Source organism: Pleurodeles waltl, chromosome 9 (assembly GCF_031143425.1).
Source record: "Pleurodeles waltl isolate 20211129_DDA chromosome 9, aPleWal1.hap1.20221129, whole genome shotgun sequence".
Classification (NCBI taxonomy): Eukaryota; Metazoa; Chordata; class Amphibia; order Caudata; family Salamandridae; genus Pleurodeles; species Pleurodeles waltl.
In genome coordinates this window covers 1,107,356,617-1,107,381,423 of record NC_090448.1, presented here as the reverse complement: position 1 = coordinate 1,107,381,423, position 24,807 = coordinate 1,107,356,617, and positions in this window count along the sequence as shown.

Here is a 24,807-nt window from a genome sequence, read left to right as displayed (position 1 = left end):
CTAGACCAGTGGTCGATGACAAGGCATTCCAGACACCAAACCTGGATCCAGAGCTAATAACATGCCTATTTAAATCAGAGAAGGACCCAATAAAGGGCCTGGAACTGTGTCTGAAACAATGTCAGGACCGTCTCTTGGACATTTTGGGAACTTTGGCACGCAAAATAGACATGGCTGAGGAGGCATATTTGACACTGAGGTAAACCTAGAACTCCTCAGATGTTGGAGCCAGACAGCGATCTGCATGTTGGGCAACGCAAACACAAGCCTAATTTCAGAAATTCTTATGAGAAGTAGCCCTAGTCTTGCTATGTTGCCATTAGAGATTTGGAAAATGACCTTGGGGGTCCTATTTTTGGGCACCACTTTATTAAGTCCTTGGGCAAATACGTGTCCACCTTCACATCCTTAGTTAAATCCCAATATAGCATTAGGCGTGTATTTGGAACACATGTTTTTGGAAGGGCCAACAGGAAAGGGACTGGCTGCTGGCCAAAGTGTTTGGCCCGGTTCGATGCCAAAAACCATTATTCCCAAGGATCAAGAGGTTATGGCAGGGGTTTCCAAACCTCGCCAGGTTTCTCCCTGCAGGAGGTACGATCTAGAACAAGAGGTGGAAGAACCAGATCTCAGGGTTCAGGACCTGAAGGTAAGTGGAACAATTGGCTCTTCCCAAATAAAATTTGCTGGAAGGCTAAGATGTTTTGCTCACAGATGGAGAGAAGTGACAAGCGATCTCTGGATTTTAGAAACTATTTCAGGATTCTGGATAAACTTCTGAGAAATCCCTGTTCAGGTGTCTCAGCCAAGCGAGACTGTCTTCGACAAAGAAAGGATGGATTTGGTGGATGCAGAGGTTAGACAGATGTTGCAGAAGGGTGCAATATTAGAAATGGAAGGCACAGGCGTTGGTTTTCTGAGTGCAATTTCCTAGTGGTAAAGAAAGACAAGGGATGGTGCCCAGTGACAAATCTGAGTGAGCTAAAAAAATATTTGGTTTATCATCACTTCAATATGGAGGGAATAGATCTTTTAAGGGATATCCTGCAGGAAAAAGATTGGTTAACAAAATTAGATTTAAAAGATGCGTATTTCACGATTCCCATGGAATCACATTCACAGAAGAATCTCTGGTTCAAATGGAGAGGGCTAATGTACCAGTTTTGTTGTCTTCACTTTGGGCTATCGTCTGCTCCATGGTGTTTTACCAGAGTTTTAAGACCTGTGGTAGCCTTCCTGAGGCAGAGGGGTTTTAGTCTGATAATATATTTGGACAACATACTGTTAATGAGCCAGGTAAAAAACAAACTACAGGATCATTTATTTATGATGAGTTAACTTCTCGAAAAGTTGGGGTTCTCTGTAAACGTAGAAAAATCAGTCTTGATACCAAGTCAGTCTTTGGCGTTCCTGGGTTTTCAGGTGGATAATCTATGGGCGTAACTACTTTTACCTCAAAACAAGGTAAAGAAAATAAGAAGGGAAGTAAGATACATATTAAGAAAGCAGGTAGTAACTCTCAGGGGCTTGGCAAGAACTATTGGTCTCCTGTCCTCATCTATCCAAGCAATTTCACCAGGACCCTTACATTACAGGGTTCTTCAAAGGTTAAAGATAGTTGAGTTGAGAAAAGGTCTATAGTATGCAGATTCAGTGATGTACTTGGAAGCTTGGAAAAATCTGGAGCGGTGGTTGAATAGCTTACAGCAACGGTTCCCAACCTGTGGGCTGTGGCCCCATAAGAGTCCGTGACACCTGCCCAGGGGGTCTGCAGTCCTGGGTTGGCTGGAAGGCACTACTCCAGCTGGGGCCTCTCGACAGAAACACATGCGGGTTTTTAAATGTATTACGTCCTTTGTTCAGCAGTATTAAAAGCACTGCAAAGATCCTTGTACATCCAGCAGCTTTCGGGCAAAAATAAAAGCCTCAAGATAACTCTGGTGTATGATGTACCTGCTGGAAAGAGAGAGGAATTTTGTCTAGTGGCAGTTTTTACTCATTTAAGGTTGCGCAGATGGTTAATATGCCTGCTGCAAAGAACATGTATCATGCAAAGAACAGTATTTTATGCACATTGCACGGTGGGTTACTGCTTTTGTCACAGAGATTCTTTTGTTACTGTGCAGTTCATGAATTACAATTGTAATCTAGCACAGTGAGCTATGAACTGCCATCAAAGGTCTGCATGCACACTGCCTGGCCAGATTAGAAAGTTATGTTTTTTCCCTAGCCTTTTATTATCTTTATACTGCTAAAAAAGGTTTGCATCCATATGAATACATTCTTGTTATTAAAGTCAACGCTAACCACTGTGTTGTGTTCTAAATCCTGAGTTTGTGCTTCTCCAAGCACTCTCAAAAAATGCCTACTAGTGTGGATGACGTGAATCCCACACCTTGTAGTCCCCGGTAAAGTGCTCCGACACCCTACACTGGTATGAGAGGTGCTATAAAACAAATTAATTACATGTGAAGGAGAGGCTATGGAGAGATGGGAGGCCCTTATGGTTTTAATTCCTTTACCTTCCACAGTTGAGAGCCAGGAAGATCACCCTGTCTTACACTATGTCAACCAAATTAGACACGGTGCTCTTAGCCATAGAACAAGCATTCACTTCCATGGAGGACAGGCTTGGCTTCCTGACGGCAGACAATGGCTTCCTGAGGGATGATCACTGCAAACTTGCAGACAGGGGAAAAGAGGGGGAAAAGACCCTGGCGGCCCTACAACCACAAGCTAAAGCCAATCACCTGCCTCTCTGGGACCTTCAGCAATGTGTCGCCCACTTGGACAGCAGAGCAGAGAATTTGGAGAGACGCTCCCAGAGAAGCAATATCCGCATACTGGGGCTGCCGCAAGGTGAAGACTCACTCACCTACTTGGAGTACTTGTTTAAAAATGCCCCCCCAATGTCAGACCTCATGCCCTTCTACTCCCTTGAGAGGGCCCACGAGTACCAGCTCATCATCCACCGTTGGGCTGTCCACCTCGTCTAATACTAAAGCTGCTACATTTCAAAGACTGTGATGCCATACTCCGTATGGCCAGGCGAAGGGGCCCTAAAAGAGTGGAGGCCAGGATTGTAATGTTGTTTCCAGATTACTCCAAGTCCGTGCAGCGCCAACGTTCCTCATTCATGGAGGTCAAGAGACGCCTCCGTCAACCGGGGGATCCATACACCTTATTGTTTCCTGCCCAACCAAAGGTGATAAAAGGCAGTGCCACAGTCTATTTTACTGACCCCAAGGAGGCCTGGGACTGGACAATCATCTTGGGGGCCGGGGCTGGATCGCACTGGCTCTACACCGGGCCCCAAAGGGCCACGATGCAAGTGCTGAAATAAGACCAACACGAGGCCGTCACCACATAGCTCCGCAACCAGCTCCTCTGACGTGGAGGAAATAATTGCGGACAGGAAGCGGACCATACAAGCAGTGGCGAATTTGGGCCTGTTCAGCGCGGCCACGGATGATGTTAAGAGACCACACATCTTTTCCTAGGAGGAGGAAGCTACTCCCTCTGAGGATTCCATAGAGGGATAACAATCCTCTCCTTTAGTGACACCTCAAACAGCAGACACTCCCCTGTAATCCTGACCTCATGATCCTGATGCGGGGCCAGCTCCCCACTGCCAGTCTGCAGGCCATAAAGAGGGAAAATGATGTGCAATGCATCACTGTAATGTAACAGGCTTCCAATCTCATTATTTCAGCCATCCTCGGCTTCACACCATTTCGCCTTGCCACAATAAACCACACTAGTCATTGTGACTTCCCCGCCCACATGCAACCTTGTTGGGGGGGATTAACACAAGTGGCATTTCCACTTAGTAGGAACATATAGTTCCCACTACATCTTTTTTGTATACAAACTCACCATATACAACATGCGCCATGGTGTGCAGCCTCCACATAGCCCCTCAGAGGGAGATTACCGCAGTTTCCCCCTCTCACACATTTGTGAGGTTTCTTCGACCCCCACTGCACCCGGAAACACCATCTTTTCATGATTTATGGGTACCAGCCTTACAGTAACAGCCAGACTCCCCTGTTGCATATCAAAGTACCTTGCAACACACTCCAAAGCTCCTAACGAACATGTTGGGTGGGTGCCCCATTGGTACACTACTCTTATGGGATTCTCAGTTTTGGAATTTATGTTATTTTGTGTTATTCTGCACCAGCTACACTTTTAGATACAATGACTCCCAGCATTTTGTGCTCATCCTAACATCCACGCACATGGCACTGTCAATGCTCCCCCCAAGGCACTATTCACACACCCCTAATTCTAGCCATGGCCTCCATCAAGGTTCTCACGTGGAATGTTAGCAGCATCTACACTCCTAGCCATAGAAACGCCATCTACCTTTGCAGATACAAGGTTAACATTGCCTTCTTACAAGAATCACATCTCACTAGTCGGGAAGACATCAGATTACAAAGACGCTGGCAGGGCGGGTGTATGCTACTGACTTCTCCTCGTACGCCAGAGAGGCACTAGTTTGGATCAGCCCAGGCACCCCTTTTGCACCTGACGAAGCGGTCACAGACCCGAGGACAGATAAGCACTCATGAAGGGTCGACTGGATGGTCTCCACGTCCTGTTGGGCAGCATTTATGCTCCTAATGTGGAACAAGGGGCTTTCCTACAACACTATCGCAGACTTTAAAAGTGTACTTGATACAACACTGGATAAATAATTTCCTCCATTGCCCCGTACTGCTGCCTCATCCATTGCACAGGCACAAAGCACTTGGTTACAGTACTGAGGACTGCTTGACCTCTAGCGTAACCACATGTGTCTATTCCTTTTATTCAGCACCCCATTCGCTGCATGTGAGGATTGACAGGCTAACAGGATTACTTAACATTGCCTCCTGTATCACCAACTTAGATTATGGAAGGTGCACTCATTTCGACCACAACCCCCAACACCTTCAGTTCATCTGGTATACTGGTCCTTGCCCTATGCTGACATGGCACCTGCAGCCGGCAGCCGTGGAATACCCACCCTTCTGTAAATCTGTTGCACGACTATCACTGACTACTTTTGAAGTAATACTGCCACTGCCACATCGCGTTCCATTGAATGGGATGCATTTAAAGTCACACTGTGGGGCTACTGTATAGGAGCCCACTGGAATATAAGCAGGCAGCTGAATGCAGACATGGCGCGCTTTGAGAGGCGACTTCTGGTAATGGATAAGGTGGCAGCAACTGCCCCCTCTGCGGACCATGGGTTGGCAAAGGCCCAAGAGGAGCATCTTGATCTGCATGAGCGTTTACGTTGTCATAACTATGCGGTACTCTCCTCATCTGGTTGATACAGCAAGACAGGCCACACAGTCCTATTGCTACTCTATGCTCCAAGGTGGGGTCCCTGCACTCCTAAACACAGACTACAAAATATTGGCAGACCGCCTAGCCCCGCTGATTCTGAAACTGGTACAACCTGACCAAAACAGCTTTGTACCAAAACGCGACACTTCATTTAATTTGTGGCTATACTTTTGCGTAATGTCAAGCACCACTAATAGATGACCTAGTGCTGGCTGCTTAGTCCTTGATGTGGAGCGGGAGCTTGATTCCCTGGAATGGATGTATTTGTTTGTGGTGCTGTCATGGTACGGGTTTAGTGATCGCTTTATACGACTCGTTCTTCTCTTATACACTCTTCCACAGTGCGAGTCAAAACAGGCTTTCTAGTGTCCAACCCTATACATGTGGGATGGGGTACTCATCAGGGTTGCCCTTTATTTCCACAGCTAATTTCCTTAGCCGTGGAGCCTCTGGCGGTCTGCCTTCGAACCCTGAGACACGAGTGGGTATCCCCCTAGGAGATGGGAACCACTATACGCTGATGACCAACTGATATACTTAAGATATGCTCTGACAGTCCCTGACTCAATTTCCAACACTCTCCAACGGTTCATCCTCCTCTCGGGCCTTGGTGTCAATTTGGCCAAGTCTTGCCTTTTCCCATTCTCCCGACAAATTTGGGATCCTGGAGTTATCGCGTCTGTAGCTCTTCTTCATTGGCAATCCAATACGTTTAGATACTTAGGCATCCAAATTTACCATTTATCTACAGACTTGTTTGATGGTAATCTGACTTGTGCCGTGACCTCCTTACGTTTTCTTTCTGGCAGGCTCTACCATTATCAGTGACTGGTAGAGTGGTGCTGCCATAAAATGGTGGCACTCCCCCGCCTCCTGTACTATTTCAACACCCTACCCCTTTATGTATGGACCCCCTTCTTCCGCTCCCTGAAAAAGGCCATCAGGGCCTTCATCTGGAACAACTCTAGGAATCGTGTTGCATTACACAAGCTATACCAACCTACGGACAAAGAGGAGTTGACACTGCCTAACTTTGAAGACTATTACTTGGTGTCTCAATTGCAGTAGGTATCACAATGGTTAGCGCGTCACATCTTGCCGACACAGCCACACTCTTCCTGGAGTCAATATAGGGTACTCAGGCTGTTTCACGCTTGTACTCACCTTCCACCCCCCCAACCACCCCTTCTAAATGTGGCGTACAACTGTTTCAAACGCAGCCTTAATCTAATAAAGTTGACAACGCGCTATGCCCTGGCTCTGGCGTTACTGGCTTTGCCGGGAGGTAGCCACTATACTACGACAGCAGAACTCACACGGTGGGAAGCAGCAGGAACTCACTCGCCGGGTGATCTATATGAGGACGGCACACTTATGTCCTACGAAGCACTGGCACGGGAGGCCGGGCTACCTGATGAACAATTTCTTCTCCACGCCTCCCTCCTGGGCATACTACGATGCAAATGGGCGACATCACAACTGAACCAACCACACACTTCACCATCCACATCTTGGGTCAAGGTTGCCACCTGACACAATGGCTGGCCGCATTGCTGAGAACTCATATGTTGCCGGCACTGACATCATTACATGGATGCTGAGAAGCACATCTACAGCGTTCTTGCTCAGCTAAAGAGAGCTAAAGAGAAGCCCACACTGTTGGAGAGTCCTGTACATATACCGTGAAATACCCGGTTCCACTTGATTCATTTGTACATTCTACATGAGGCCTGTCTTTACACACACAATATAAACAGATATTTCCATTGTACCACTACTGCCTGTCCTCATTGTGCAATAACAGATGCAGACCTTCTACATATGCCATGGGCGTGCCCATACCTAACTGCATACAGGACTGCTATAACTCAGCACCTCACACACTGTACAGATAGAGTGATCACGAACAAATAGGAGGTATGCCTTCTGGGCCTTTACCACAGGAGTACGAAACACAAAGCCACTTCTCGATTTATCGACCTAGGTCTTTTTGTGTCTAGGGGCCAGATGCAGGAAACTGATTGCGAGTTGCAAACGGCAAAAATTGCCGTTTGCGACTCGCAAATTCCAGTTCCCTATTCAGAAATGCATATTGCGAGTCGGGACCGACTCGCAATATGCATTTCAGAATCGCAAACAGGAAGGGGTGTTCCCTTCCTATTTGCGATTCGGAGTGGTATGCAATACCATTTGCGACCGCATATGCGGTCGCAAATGGTGTCGCAGTTACCATCCACTTCAAGTGGATGGTAACCCACTCGCAAATTGGAAGGGGTCCCCATGGGAACCCTTCCACTTTGTGAATGGACCCACAAATATTTTTTCAGGGCAGGTAGTGGTCCAAGGGACCACTACCTGCCCTGAAAAAACCCCAAAACGAAAGGTTTCGTTTTTTTTTTTTTAAGTGCAGCTCGTTTTCCTTTAAGGAAAACGGGCTACACTTTAAAAAAAAAAAAAAACTGCTTTATTTAAAAGCAGTCACGAACATGGAGGTCTGTGACTACAGAAGGCCTCCATGTTTGCGAGTGCCTAGACTCCGCAATTTGAGGTGGGTCATTGCGACCCCATAGCGAGTCGCAGACGGTGTCTGAGACACCGGGCCAGATGCAGGAAACTGATTGCGAGTTCCAAACGGCAAAAATTGCCGTTTGCGACTCGCAAATTCCAGTTTCCTATTCAGAAATGCATATTGCGAGTCGATACTGACTCGGAATATGCATTTCAGAATCGCAAATAGGAAGGGGTGTTCCCTTCCTATTTGCAATTCGGAGTGGTATGCAATACCATTTGCGACTGCATATGCGGTCTCAAATGGTGTCGCAGATACCATCCACTTCAAGTGGATGGTAACCCACTCGCAAATTGGAAGGGGTCCCCACGGGACCCCTTCCACTTTGTGAATGGACCCACAAATATTTTTTCAGGGCAGGTATATTGAATATATAATGAGGTGGGTCATTGCGACACCATAGCGAGTCGCAGACTGTGTCTGAGACACCGTTCTGCATTGGAAATTGCGACTTGCAATTTGCGAGTCACTCCGACTCGCAAATTGCAAGTCGCAATTTCCAAATTTGCTACATCTGGCCATAAGCGCCTAATTCTGTGCAGGTGAAAGTCACCCTCCCCCCACACTTTACGGGATAGATATGGTCATTCATGAATTGGGTGCAGGCAGAGGGGGTGGCCTTATGCAGGGAGGATGCGGTGGGACTGCGCAAATATCCTACTGCTGGTAATTGCGATGTCATTTTAGCAGAATTGCACACAGGTGTTCCTGACAACTCCCAGTCACAGATCCCCCAGCCAGCGGCAGATAGCACAAAGGGTATAGTGACCCAAGTCACATGATTTCCAATGTACAATGACAGTGCACTAATTATGTGTGATACAATCCGGGTGGGCACAGCATGGGGGTATCAGATATTGTACTGAATACTGTACTTACACATCGTCCTAAATGCTGGGTGTGTAGTTTGGTTTGACATATTAACTAAGACCTTTTAGCTTAACATTGATGGTCCCTACTTAGGCCATCTTGCTATTCACCTTAATTTCGTAACCATGGCTGTACGTATGGTCGCACCTAATTGTCTGGTAGTCATACTAATGTGATTTTGTAGGGCATGTAAGCCGAGCATGTACTGCATCTGGACTTGCAACCTAACAGTATCAGATGTGAAATTAATCATATCAATGTTCAACTACACCTGCCATTACCGCGAAGGCATGCATTATTGTATTGTCGTAAATTTGCCTTGTGTTCCTGGCCCACACGTTTCTCTGTATTAACTACTTAAAATGTTATTTCACTTAAGGAAAAAAAAACAAAAGCAAAAAAAAAATTTTTATAAAAAAATCAGATGGCGTCCATTTTGATATCTGGAAAAGAACAAAAAATATGTCTGATCAAGTTTTCTATCCTTTGTTTCAGGATTGCCAGAAACGGTGTGTGGTAAGTCGTATTGAGGTCTATAAACAAATAATGCTTAAATTTAGACATGATAGAAATTCTCAACTTTTAATATCCTATGTCAAACCACATAAAGCAGTTTCTACAGCCACAGTAGCTAGATGGGTTAGAGCAATAATGAGTGAGGCAGGCATAGATCTGTCAAAATGTGGTGCACATCCTACCAGAGGTGCAATGGCCAATAGGGTATTCTGGGCTGGAGGCACTCTTCCTGAGATTTTAAAAGCAGCAGATTGGTCAAATGCCAGCACCTTCTCTAGTTTTTATTTGAAACCAGTGAAGCATGTAAGTAGAATTGCTATGGAAGGCTTTAAACATGCATAATGAAAGCCTCTGGTCTTGTAATGAAATGACAATTCTCCAATGAACATGCAGAGAGAATCTTGATTTAATTTAAGACAACGGAGGCTATCATTAGCCCACCCACCTCACTCTGTACAAGTCTGGTAATAACAAATATATATAACAGAGAAAACAATATTCAACGCAATTAAATAAGAGAACAAATATGTATGATGGTTAATGTGTCTTGTAAACTTTTTTCATAGGAAATTTTTATTTCAAAGGGAATATTACTAATTCCTATTGTTTTTTTTCATAGGAAATCATTTATGATTGGACCAGGTGACTATGGATTGTTGGAATTCTTGAATACGTTCTTTAGATGTTCAGATTTGCTTCAAGATCAGGTTACTTTTTTTTTCATTTCACAGCCTCAAAGAGGAAGAGAGCTGTTCTCATGGACATATATTTGTACTGTTGTTCTGGAATAGAATGTTTTACTTTGTGATACATTTATGTTCTTTGAAGGGCTGCATGTTGAGGCAGCAATAAAATGTTATTGCATAATGATAGCCTCCATTGTCTTTAATGAAATCAAGATTCTCTCTGCATTTTCATTGGAGAATCCTCATACTACATGTATATTCCTTTCCGCCAAAATTATAAAGTTAGCAAACTGAAGACTACAGATAGCTACTTCCTCCAGAAAATTATTAAGAAGTTTATCAATATATTCAGAATTTGTTTATGCAGCGGTGGCACAATCAGTACTCTACACTGCTCCATATTTACAAACTGATGCATTGGGCCCAGTGCTTCAGTTTGTAAAGCCCTGTGGCACATTTTACCTGCACCTGGTATAATGTATGGAGGGTAGGTATTCCCACGTACAAAGCCAAGTAGAATTGACGCAGTGAAATTTACTTTTCACTGCATCACGCTACAACTTCACTGCTTCAATATTATCACTTCTTCTCAGACCAAGCATAAAACTGTTGCAGAGCTTTTAACAATGGGACTCTCCTCTGTTTCCTGACCCATTGCTGGAGTTGTGTCAGTTTTATGACTCAACTCCAGCAATGCATCACTTTAGTGCCAACAGATTCCCAGAATTTCTGATGCATCCATGGAAACGTGCGCCACGGAGCGCTGTATTGTAACTACAGCGCATCAATGGCATCGTAAGGGCATGTGCGACAGGTGCAAGTATTCTGATGCATCAATGCCGATGCGTCAGTTTAATTTAAATGAGGCTCTCAGAGCGATATATCATCACAACTCCATTCAATTTGCAATTCAGGCGATCTTTATGAGAGATGGAAAAGTTAGAAGGGACTGCAACAACCATGTCAGGAAGAGAAGCATCAGAGATCCAGGTGTCTGTAAGGAAAACTATACCCCATTAATCAGAACAAAAAAAATTGTAAAGATCTAGCGAGTGTCTCAAGAGACATTTTATATTAATCAAATATGTCTTGAAATTGTGCGATGAAAAATCAGTCGCAGAATCCACTCTTTTAGAGGCTATACCAGCCGACTTTCCCACCACCTCAGATGAGGCCCATTTGGATATAATGTTGATCAACTTACGTTACTGAAGACAGGACACAGAACTAACCAGGATGGTAACACACAACCCTTGCTGACTTAAAGCTTTCAGTTTGTTGGTGTTAAATGGCAGCTTACCCTGAGAATCACCAGACAAACCACTAACATGGCTGGAGCTGGATGCGGGCCAGACACAGGCTGGAGCGGCAAAGACGGGATTGCATTTGGGGCACAGATGTACACCCGCTGTGCGCATCTGTGCCAGCGTTTGGTTTAAATAGGGTGGGAATGAAAAAAAATTGCCTGTGCAAAAACACTATATTGCACCAGACCAAAATAACAGGTCCTGAGTATGCCAGAAAGCAAGGGAAAAACATGACTTTCACCTGGACCTGGTGATTACTCCCAAAATTGCCCCCAAGATAAAAATTTATTTTGTCAATTTAAGAAACACATTAAAAGTTTTAAAACCATATATTGAAGAGCTCTGTACTAAAACAAGCCCCTTTTAAAACAAATATGAAGGAGCACTTTCTCTAATATGATCCCAGTTCTACATTGAAGCAGTTGAAAAACACATTTCCCTCTCTGCATCAGTGTGCATAACAGAGAAAGAGATCCGGGTAGAAGGGCTATACATGTTTTATTCCAGCGGTTTTTCACCTTTTGACAACTGTGAACCTCCACTAAATTCTTACTGGCATCGGGAGATCCCCCCTGAATCACAACTGGAACTTGGGAGTCCTCACGAAGGCATCACTGGAAGCTGGTGACCATCTCCTAAGCAGTTTCTTTGGTTTGTACAACAAAACAATCCGCAAAAATACAGAAACAAGCACCCATTGATCAAGTTCACAAATGGTGAAATATTTTATTTAATTTACAAATGCATATACAAAAATCATATTGTAAAAGGTGTTATTTTTTTGCTTTCTTTAGGTTGGCAGTACAGTTGAGGCCACCTATTGCCAATACTACATTCTGTTTTCTGTACTTTATGCTGGCCTCACAAATCAAACTATGATACCAACTTAGGTACAAATGTATAAAAATAATGCATGCAATGCAAGACAGCAAGCCACCTTGCTGCGCTGCATGAAAGGGCAGAAATGCACTGTATTTACCATTCCAAGCACTGGCACACTTTGGGCTGTCTATCGCCAATGCAGCACCCTTGCGTCATGTCACAAGGGTCCTGCGTTTCAGGCAGGATTGTTTTTGTGCAGGAAGGACTATCTTCCTGGACAAAACAATCCTCAGCTGCATGTTTCTCTTCCTAAGTGTGCTGCAAAGTGCAGCACACTTAGAGAGAGGAAACAAAGGGACAAATAAATATATTTCTCCTTGTTGTGTCTCTGGTGGGGATGCGTACAATTCTGACAGAGGAACTATGTCTACCAATGTTGGTTAATCTGGGAATGTGTCAGAATCCAGGGGTGGATGCATGAGAACACCCATGTTCCACCCATGGAACACCTTCTTTCCACAGAATAATGGAAGGCAGCGATTTGCACTGCCTTTCATTACTGTAGATTTGTCAAGCCATTCAGGGCAATGCAAGATGGCCTTGCGTGGCTTGATAAATCTCACTTAGGTTTTGCATCATCCTTGTGCCCCCTTGCGTGGTGCAAGGGTGAGCAACCCCCTGATAAATATGGCCCTTAATCTTTACCCTCCAGTTTTTAATTCCTTCACAGGTACAGAACATTTTAACATTTTATGTTTTGCTTCTTTATTGAAATATGTTATTAGTCTGATAAAGCTTGAATTTTCTAAACATCGCAGATACCATGAGTATGCCCTAATTTAAGAACCCCTGCTTTATTCTTCTTATCGTGATAGCAACTGTGACTGGATAAGAAATGTGAGCTTCTGCAATTTCCAGATCCAGGAGCTCGTGCCACACTGGATGACTCTAGTGATGACAAGCGGTCTCCTAAAAAAAAGAGCTGTGTAGGGTGCTTACCTTATCTTTTTTCTTATCCATGAGTGCCTTGTAGTGAGACCTACCCTGGAATGCTACTTTTTATAAACAGGGAGCATATTGATGAGTGACTTGTGCCAGTCCTGTCACGTATTGTGACAAAAGACCGCCGCATCCAGTAAGTCATATGTAAAAAACGAGACATCTGCAAAAATGCGTAAATTTTTTTTAATGGTGTTTTTTGGGGAAAATCTGCGCTGAATCCAGCTGCATCACACAGGAATTAATGTATGCAGTGTAGGGGTTCTCCTGCAACCATAATGCAGTGGTATTTATGAGTTTAGCACTGCATCATGCATCGTGGAGTAGAGCAATGCAAATGCAATGCAAAGCTAGAAATGCACCAGAATTGCTGTGCACTGGCAAACCAGACTATAAAGTGACGCAGTGGCTGTAGTATAAAAAGCTCAACATCACAGAACATTTTGGCAAGTTCAACTGCCATGAAGGTCGTCAAACTAGGAGTACCTAGGAGACCACCGACACGTAGGCATCGAAGGAGGAAGGAAGATATTTTCCGCCAACGCGTATCCTTCACTGACGTCAGGTAGAAGGAGGTCATACAGTTTTACAGGTTGAAGAGGGAGTCTAAAATGGAACTACTGTAGAAGGTAGGGCCAAATCTCCAGACAGCAACTACAAGGAACAATATCATTACAGCACACGTCAAATCAATGTCTGTGCTACACATCTTGGCTTCTGGATTATTCCAAACTACAGCAGCAAGATTGGTAGGCATATCGCAGGGAGCATTATCTGACTTTCTTCTGTGTTCGATGCCATAATTAAACTCACCCCACAGTACCTACTCTTACCTAAAACTAATCAACAGTAATTGAATATCAACAAAGGTTTTTACAGTATTGCAGGATTCCTCCATGGGCTTGGTGCCATGGATTGCACACGTGCAATACTGCCCCCTGCAGCCACTAAACACCTCTACAGAAACCAGAAACATAATTATTCGATAAATGTCCAGGAAATAGTGGCCCTTCAGGAACTCTTCATAAACATTCTGGCTAAATACCATGGATGTGCCCATGTTGCCAACATTTTCTGCTACAGTCTCATTAATGAGCGGCTCGAGAATGGCCTTTACGGTAATGTCCTACTCATTGGTAAGGAAAGCAGAATTACCAATACTTTGCTTATTTTGAAATGAATGACTGGATACCTATCTCTTAGTTTGTGTTTGTATCGTGTGTGATATGCACCAGTGGTAGTATGTCAATTAAACATGTACCAATGATGTATCAATGTGGGATTACCTCAGAGATTCAGAAATAGAAAGATGAAAAAATACATAGTGCTACGTGTTTTGACCCGTAATACTGTGTGAGCTGGCAGAAACGCTAAGTAGTGTAATTGCATTGACAACAAATGACAAACCATGTGCCCACAATTGTTTTGAAGCCAACACTAGAAGGAACAACCTTAAAAGTGTGTGTGTGTGTGTGTGTGTGTGTGCAATGGTGTATCAGATTGGTAATATATGTTAATTCTCTTGATTTCAAAATGTTGCAGGCAAAAAATCTTCAGATCTAAAGTATCTGTTTCACACATGGTAGTATATCTGTTGGGGAATTAATTTCTTAAACCACAAAGGTGAAAGGACTATCAGATATCAATGACTGTCATGCACTGAAAGTGTTGAATCAAATAATATAACAAATATGTGTAACAAGTGCATAAATCACACTAACAGAGCAAATGGCAGGTATACACAGCCAATGAAACATTCAAAGATGAATAGTACACATTCATAATAAGACACATTGACATGATTCATTAATGTAATAGATGATTACATACATGCTGCCTACATGTGCTGCATCTCACTTAATCATTGGTTGCCTCTTTGTCTGATGCATACAGTCGCTTGACTTGATTCCCAGCAATTGCAATGACAGGTGCAGCTGTGCTGACACAGTTTGTGGATAGTGGATTATGACCTGTGTATCATGCTCCATAGGACTTGTTTGGCATTGTGTTGTGCCTTAGCATAAGTGTCATTGCAATGTAGTGGTCCTCAACAAAGCATCAATTTGGTGTAGCTAGTGCAATAATCATACATGCAAGAGAAGTGATGTGAAGTGCACATTGCAGGTTTTAATGTAGATGGGCTAGTGCACTGTGGGAGTGGGAGTGATACTAATTGGCTGTGCTATCCGTGCACTTGGCAGGGTGTGTATGGGAATTTGGGCAGGGTGGTGGTGTGGCATGCAGGAGAAGGGCATTAGGTAATTAGGTGGGAGGTGTAGTGGGAGATGGGGTGTAGTGGGGCGTGTTTGGGTGGTGTGGATGCATGCTGTACAGGTGGAAGTAGTGCCCGGGGAGTGGTAGCTACTCACCAGAGCCAATCCTCTGGGTATTCCAGTCAGGCCCTCTGGATGCAGGATGTCCACGACCTTCTCCTCCCACCGCCAGTATTTTGCATGGTGTTGTGTGTGTAGGGTGCAGTGTAAGGTGCTTGGTGTGGGGGGTGGATGTGAGTGGTGGTAGTTTGTGGTATTTGTGTGTAGTTGTGTTGTGTGTATAGTGTTGTTCAAGCAGTTGTGTGTTGTGTGGAGATTGTGAAGTGTAAATGTGCCTATGGTCTTTGACTGCTGAGTAATGAGATTGTGGCTTCTTGGTGTATGAGGTTGTCGTTTTCATCGCAATGGATTGTGGGTTGTGTGGTGTGTGTTATATAGTGCAGTGAGTAGGTGTGCCTGGTGTGTGGATGTGTGTCTGGTGTGGGGTATTCGAACTGTCCAATGTGGTGCTCTGTTCTGACAGAGTGGGTTCTGTGCGTAGCGGTTCAGACTGCCAATGGTTTTCCGCCATGGAAGAAGCGCTGTGGTGATTTGCAGGTCATAATCTGGTGGCTGGAAGGTTGTTGGCATGGCGGTGCTGGAACCACCTAATTCCCGCCCCCTGTGTCCTGGCGGTGTCGGATCTGTGGCTGTGTTTTGAAGGTCTTCATGATTTGACTCTTAATACGGCGTTGAGATTACCGCCAATATGGTGGTCTTTTGGAGCCCACCACCGCAGCCGTCTTCCAAAAAGACCACCAAAGTCATAATGAGGCCCTGAATATGTGTGCTGCATGTCAGTATGCTGGTGGTAGCATGACACGTGGATTACAGTACTGGTCGCTGAATGTGCTGTGACTGTACACTGGGGCCCATATTTATGGGCTCTGTGGTGCAGGGTTGTGCAGCAAGCCACCTTGCTGTGCTGCTCTGCGTCACAGAAAAAGGGCAGCAATGCACCATATTTATCCAATACAGTACATTCCTGTTGTTTCCCCCTGTACTGGTGCCCTTTTGGCAGCTTAGCATCAATGCAGGCACCCTTGCACCATGGTGCAATTCAAGTCTCAGAAAACTTTGCTGTAGACCGTGTGACGACAATCTGCAATGAGTGTTGAGACGGAATAAAGAAGCTTTAAAAAAGCTTGCCTGGAAAATAAAAAGGGAAAGTGAAGACTCGCTCTAAGCTAAGCTCCTTTTTGACAAAAAAGCCCATGACCACGCTGGGCTTTGAAGCACAGTTAATACTCTACAGCGTCCCACCCACTGCAGTATTAGCTCACGTTTGACCAAACAGGCTTGAGAAAAATTCCTGTATGATCATTTTAGCCACCTTGAGGAGAGCCAAATCCATTTATGCATGTCAGAGAAACTCTCATCTGATAAGCTAATAACATAACTAAAAGGGCAGTCCACAATCAATTGCCACAAGATCAGACCATGGAGCCCTTCACAGTAACAAGTCGGCCAATACAGAGACAGATTTCTAAAGGGAGATGGGTACTATTGTGTACTTTTTGTGTCTTTGTGTTGTAAGTTGTAAATGTATTTGTTGTTGTACTGTCGGGCGTTTATCCTTTTCGGGGTTTTTGTAATTTAGGCATAGTTTGTTGTTTCAGGGGTGTTGTTTGTTTAGAGTGATAAGGAGGGATAGGACTATATCTGGGAGGGTAGAGGCAAAAACTATTCTGACGGAGAGGATGGTGGCTTGACATGGCTTGTGATGCACCACCTGCAACATATGGTGGCTTTCAAGAGTAGGTTGAGCCAAGGCTACCACTGAAGGATCAAAAGGACAGATGGGAGAGTGAGGGATTGCACATGGCCCAGGATTTTGGAGATGATCAGACTGTTTTGCAGCTCAAGCTCTGTTGAGTGGATGTGATTGCCTACAAGGCTGTGTGGTGGACCTGCTAGGTTCGGAGGTGGGAGATCCCGTAAGTATATATTTATATGCCATTAGCCTGTAGTAATGTTTTTTATATTAGTCCTGCTAAAATTAAAGAGCAAAATGTAGCTGCAATATGTGGATGCCTTGTAACACATGGCAAGAAATAGTGACACAGAGTGGCAGACGTATCAAAGGGTCACACTAAGCAGCACATCTGGCATAAAATCTGTCTTGCATTATATTGAGCAAGCATTCATGGGGCCAAGTAATGGCAAGCAGCCCTTCTCCCTTTTGAGGGTCACTATTGACCAATGACCTACTCTGCTGAATGTATAGGCCTATCAACGTAATGGTATACATGATGTGCTGCTGTTTTAGCTCAGTCAGCTCATGATGGCACTGCACAGTATGTATGACAAACTGTCTATTTGACTACATTCACAATACGTATTGCCATCCACACTGCATACGGTAAAAGGTATCTGTCTGTGGCAAGGCAAGTATCTATGTAACAAGTTTCACATTTAATATTATTGCACACAGCAAGTCACCTTGCTGTGCTGCACCAGACTGAGAATGGAGCAATGCATGATCTTTAACCTTTACAGTACATTCCTGTCCTTTCCCATCGCTGTAACACTTTTGTGTGTCTAGTGCCAATGGAAGCACCCTCGTGTCATGGTGCAAGGGGGCCTGTGATGATGCTGGCCAGTAGTACCTAAAACATCACATGCCTGAAGAATGATTCTGACATGTGATGTGAGATATATCTGGCCCTTTACCTCCATCCAGGTCAGCCTGCAAGGTGACTAGCTGCATTCCATGTTTTGACAATGTATGCATAGATGTGTAAGGGTATTGAAATGTGCTATTACACTGGGATATCATAGTGCTTAGTTTTGAATTTGAACTGTGTGAAGTTGCACCATTTACAATGCAATTTGTAAATCAATGTTTTGCAGATGGGTATGTGACTTTCACTCGGGGAGAAGTGAACGGCTTCTGGGAACTTGATGCAACAAGTAAGTGTAATAAGTACATGTTGGTAGGTCTGTGTGTGATCCATGATAGTAGTAACAGTGTGATGTGTACGGGGATACACGTGTATGGCAAGAAATTACATTGAGTGTGCCAACACAACAGCCCGTGTGCACATGTGCACAGAATCATTTGGAATTGATGAGGACTCATGTTAATGTTAATGTTGTCATGTACTATATACAGGGTCACTGGAATTATTCAAAATTGTGTAGCCTGTGGCGATCTTTGCATATTTATATAATTGACGCATTTGCAACACAATCCATCATCTGGCACATACTCTACTAATTTAAAAAACAAATGTTTACATGCATTGCCATATCAATGACAGCCTCATGGCCAGTATATCTCCTATGTGGCATTAATTTATGTAAACCATTCATACAAATCTAGTTGTGAAGCCAAGTTGCTGCACTGTGTAAAAGTTAAAATGTAGGAATGCACTGTGATACACCAGGATACAGCTTTCCTACTGGTGGTGTACTTTTGCCTGGCTCTCACCAACACAGTCACCTTTGCATCATGGTGCAACGGGCTTTGCATTGCAGGCAACATAGTTCTTGGCCAGATCAATCAATAAATCAATCAGTAATTTGTTAAGCGTGCTACTCACCCGGTAGGGTCTCAAAGCGCTGGGGGAGGGGGGGTGCTACTGCTCGAAGAGCCAGATCTTGAGTCGCTTTCTAAAGGTCAGGAGGTCCTGGGTCAGCCATAGGTTGATGGGGAGGGAGCTCCAGGTTTTGGCGGCAAGGTGGGAGAAGGATCTGTCGCCGGTTGAGGTCCGGTGGATGCGGGGGATGGTTGCGAGGGCGAGGTTGGCGGAGCGGAGCTGGCGTGTCGGGATTTGGAAGTTGAGACGCTCATTGAAGTAGGCAGGTCTGACATCGTGGAGAGCCCTGTGAGCGTGGAATAGGAGTTTGAAGATGATCTTTTTGTTGACGGGGAGCCAGTGGAGGTCTCTGAGGTGGGCTGAGATGTGTTCGTGGTGAGGAAGGTTGAGGATGAGTCGTGCTGAGGCGTTCTGGATGCGCTGAAGTTTTCTCTGGAGCTTGGCTGTTGTTCCCACGTAGGGAACATTGCCGTAGCCCAGTCTGCTGCTAACAAGGGCGTGGGTGACCGTTCTTCTGGTTTCAACGGGGATCCATCTGAAGGTCTTGTGAAGCATGCGAAGGGTGTTAAAACATTAGGATGAGATGGTGTTGACTTGCTGGGTCATAGAGAGCGATGAGTCCAGTATGAAGCCGAGGTTGCATGCGTGGGTGGGGGCGTTGGCGCTGATGAACGTACCACAGGGAGAATTACTGTACAGAAAAGTCCAAATCTAAAGTTCCTCCTGGTGTTGGTACACTGGTATAGATTTTCAGGTTTACAAATTATGATAAATTGGTGAAGTGTTCACGATTAAAGTCTTGTGGCTGTGAGACAGCCACCCTCCATCTATGGACTGGCTTCCTGACAGAGAGAAAGGCAAGACAGCGATGTGTGCTGCCCTGCGTAACTCCAGATTACTTATGAAATGCAGTCAGACAAGCTGGACTAGCTTACTTTAACATCTCTCACATCGGTTTTGCCAAAACCTTGTCCCCCTTTCCATGATGCAAGACCAACACCAAAAGTGAACATATCTGGGTCATGTCTAGAACATGCCATATGCACATCAGAGTGAGTGAAAATCACTGCTATGAATGATATGCATGTTATTATGCTGTGATTAAATAGGTATGTTGTACACCTACACTGACCTCACATGGGTCAGTTTGACATATTGTATTAGGGGATATAATTGTACAGAAGGTATATTGTACATAAATGCATCTCAAGATTTGGTGTAGGCATGGACTGGCCCATATGATTGCATGTCAATGTCAGAAGAAATGTGGCAAAGGTTGTGTAGATTTGAAACTTGAGCTAATATGTGTTTACATTTACTCTCTAGATAACATGAGAGTAGACATGGCCAAGAGCTTTGAGCGTCGATGGCCACGCCATGCCAATGTCTGTAGGACTGCCCATGGCTATCACAAAATGGGTTGCATATACAAGAAGGTAAAGGCCAGTGGAGTAAGGGGGATCAGGAAGCAGGTCCCACCCAGAAAAGAGCACTGCGACAAAAGAATTTGAAGGATGGCAAGCAGCAGCAGCGCAGCACACAGACGACTAAGGGACCTTCAAGGGAGTCATCTCAGACAGGCACATGGGAAAAAAGGGGGCCAGAAGTGCTGCACCCTCCACTGTCTACTTTGCCATGGTAAAAATGATGCAGCGAACGTACAGGAGGATGGCTCACCTTGAGAAAGAGCAGGTGTACAATCGAGAAATATTATTGACATGCCAGGAGGCACTGGAGCAGACTGCAAAACATATCTAACTCTCTCCTGCAGAGATTCCCAGTTCTTTTTATTGTTGATTATTTTATATTTTTATCAGGCATAGTGATATTTATGGGCATATTTAAGAAATGTGGTGCTGCATCCAGTACAGCGCCACTTTCCTTGCACCCCATAGTGCCCCTCAAATGCCAACCTGTGTGCGCTGTATTTGAAATATGGCGCACCATGGCGGTAGTTAGGGGACTAGTGTCAGTATTTTTTACGCTAGTCTAGCGCTTTGCAGGATTAGTGTAAACAATTCTGATGCTAATCCTGCAAAGCACACAGAGGCCCATTGTACACAATGAAAGCCTCCTTTTAACGCCTGCTTTGAGACGTGTTAAAAGTGCCAAAAAAATGGCACAAGGAAATCTTTTAGATTTCCTTGTGCCATTTCTTTGGCCCCCTAATTGTGGGAACGCCCCCTTTGCACACATTATGCCTGATACAGGCATAATGTAGCGCAAAGGGTTACAAAGTGGCCCAATGCATGCATTGCGCCACTTTGTAAATATGGCACACAGTTTTTGGCCTTCTAACACCACATTAGTGTAAAAAAATTACACTAATGTGGCATTTGAATGGCGCTAGGGGCTCTTAAAAATGCACTGAAGTGTTTAGTCTAGGTTTAGGTGTAGGTTTAGTTTAGATAGGTTTTAGAGAAGGTTAAGAAACTTTTATGGTAGGCTTGTAGGTGAGTGGGGGGTTAATGTGTTGTGTGAAGGATAGGAAAAAATTTAAAAAAACAAAAAAAAACATACCACTATATATATATATATATATATATATATATATATGTTAGGCTTCTATATGTACTTAATATATATTTAGGCTGTAGGTGATATTTGTATTGTACTGAGCGATGTGTAGTAAGGGGGGTGGGGACTGACGTTTAACTTGCTATGTGTGAATAGTGGGTAAGATAGGTTACGAGTTAGATAAGTTAATATAGGGTAATGTTAAGGATAGTAAGTGTAGGCTGGGTATAGTTAGATAGTTTTAGTAGATAGTAATTTTTTAACATCAATACATTTATCATTGTTCTCTAGTTGGATGTTATTTCTTTGTCAAGAGTTGGTACTATTGTGGTAGGTGAGCAGAGTACATGATGGACATGTCCTGAGTTCGTTGCTTTGTCAGAGGCCACTGGACAACTGTAAGTCTTCCTCAGTTTTGAGGTCTGTATGGAGCCATTTCCATACTTTAGACACTGAAGGTGGGGCTCATAAAGTGAGATTACGCACAGCACAACACACATAGGGCCTCATTACAACATTGGCGGGCATCCGCCGCCCGCCAAGTTGTAACTGCTGTGCAGACAGTGAAAAGCAGTGTGGGGCTGTGCCAGGGGGCCCCTGCACTGCCCATGCCAAAGCCATGGGCAGTGCAGGGGCCCCCAGGGTCCCCGCGACTCCCCTTGCCGCCAGCCATTCCATGGCGGTTCCTACCGCCTTGGACAGGCTGGCGGGAAGGGGACTCGTAATCCCCTGGGCAGCGCTGCAAGCAGCGCTGCCCTGACGGATTAAAACCGCCGGGACAACCATGGCGGTAAACCGCCGGGACAACCATGGCGGTAAACCGCCGGGACAACCATGGCGGTAAACCGCCGGTCCCGGCGGTGCGACCGCGGCTCTTCCGCCGCGGTCATAATCCGTGAGTTTGTACCGCCAGCCTGTTGTAATGAGGCCCATAGTCTCCTACTGTAGCACCCTGTATGAAAGTGAGTGGGTAGTTAACTGTTTGATTAGACTTTTTATTACAGAATGCTGCTCCTTGCCTGCATTGTGACCTAAACTGCTGCATAGCACTATCACGAACACCCTTGCACCATTATGAAAGGGGGTCAGCATTGTTGTGTGGATTTTAATTGTGCAGGAAGTGACAACTGCCTGGACAAGGCCCATGATTATTTAAATGTATTCTTGCTTAGATTGCCAAATCATGCAGCTCAAAATCTTTTCACATATGTCTCCCATTTTCCCCTCCCCTGGGGAGGTGTAGCATTAATACAATTCACTGGTCTTCTACCTATGCTAAACTTGTATGTGCAAATGATGTGATATGTGGATGCACTCCCACTCAACACACATAAGGCCTGTCTGTGGCAGAGTAACATAAATCGTCTGTTTTGGCCTGTGTTTAATTACCCAACACTTAAGACTATCAATCAATCAATCAATCATTCACTGCATTTGTAAAGCGCGCTACATACCCGCAAGGGTCTCAAGGCGCTGGGGAGGGGGGGGTGCTACTGGCCGAAGAGCCAGGTCTTGAGGAGTCTTCTGAAGGCCAGCAGGTCCTGGATCTGTCGTAGGATGGTGGGGAGAGTGTTCCAGGTCTTGGCGGCGAGGTAGGAGAAGGATCTGCCGCCGGCAGTGGTTTTTCGGATGCAGGGGACTGTGGCGAGGGCAAGGTTGGCTGAGCAGAGGCTTCGGGTGGGGGTGTGGAAGCTGAGTCGGTTGTTGAGGTAGGTGGGTCCGGTGTTGTGCAGTGCTTTGTGTGCGTGGATCAGGAGCTTGAAGGTGATCCTTTTGTTGATGGGGAGCCAGTGCAGGCCTCTCAGGTGGAGTGTGATGTGGCTGCGGCGGTGGACATCGAGGATGAGTCGGGCCGAGGCGTTCTGGATGCGTTGGAGTCGTCTCAGGAGCTTGTTTGTAGTTCCTGAGTAGAGGGCGTTCCCGTAGTCGAGTCTGTTGGTGATGAGGGCCTGGGTAACGTTTTTTCTCGTGTCGAGGGGGATCCATTTGAAGATCCTGCGGAGCATACGGAGGGTGTTGAAGCAGGACGCGGAGACGGCGTTGACTTGCCTGGTCATGGAGAGAGTGGAGTCGAGGATGACCCCCAGGTTGCGTGCGTGGTCCGTGGGTTCCGGGGCTGTGCCTAGTGACGTGGGCCACCAAGAGTCGTCCCAGGCTGATGGGGTGGGTCCGAGAATGAGGACCTCCGTCTTGTCTGAGTTCAGCTTCAGTCTGCTGTCCTTCATCCAGTCGGCTATGGCCTTCATTCCTCGGTGGAGGTTAGCTTTGGCGGTGTCGGGATCTTTGGTGAGGGATATGATCAGCTGGGTGTCGTCGGCGTAGGAGATGATGTTGAGGTTGTGTTGTCGTGCGACGTGGGCGAGGGGGGCCATGTAGATATTGAACAGTGTCGGACTAAGGGAGGATCCCTGTGGGACGCCGCAGATGATCTCAGTGGTTTTAGGTCCAGGAGGATGAGGGCAGCTGTTTCTCCTTTGTCCATCGGGGTCCGGATGCCGTCAGTGGCGGCGATGAGGGCGGTCTCGGTGCTGTGGTTACTGCGAAAACCAGATTGGGACGGGTCCAGGATGTTGTTGACTTCGAGGTTGCGGGTCAGCTGTTTGTTGACAATCTTCTTGGTCACTTTTGCCGGGAAAGGGAGCAGGGAGATGGGACGGAAGTTCTTGAGGTCCTTGGGGTCCGCCTTGGGCTTCTTCAGAAGGGCGTTGATCTTGGCGTGCTTCCAGCTTTCTGGGAAGGTTGCTGTTTCGAAGGAACAGTTGATTGTTTTCCGGAGGTGGGGCGCGATGGCTGCGCTGGCTTCGTTGAAGACGAGGTGAGGGCAGGGGTCCGATGGGGATCCGGAGTGGATGGAGTTCATGGTTTTGATGGTGTCTTCGTCGCTGACGCTGGACCAGACGGTCAGGCGACTGGTGCGAGTGGTAGTCGCAGGGGTGGTGGACTCGGTGGTGGGTGAGGGGGGGTCGGGGTTGAAGCTGTCATGGTTGTCGGTGATCTTGCAGTGGAAGAAGGTGGCCAGGGAGTCGCACAGGTCTTGAGATGGCAGGATGTCGTTGGTGATGGAGCTGGGGTTGGAGAGTTCTTTCACGATGCTGAAGAGCTCTTTGGTCTTGTGTGCGTTGTTGTCTAGGCGGTCCTTGAAGGCGGTCTTCTTTGCGGTCCTGATGAGTTGGTGATGTCTGCGGGTGGCACTCTTGAGGGCTGTGTGGTTGTCTGGTGTTCGGTCGTGGAGCCATTTCTTCTCCAGCTTCCGACAGGTGTGCTTGGAGATCCGGAGGTCCTCGGTGAACCAGGCGGCTTTCTTGTTGGTGTGTTTGGTTGTAA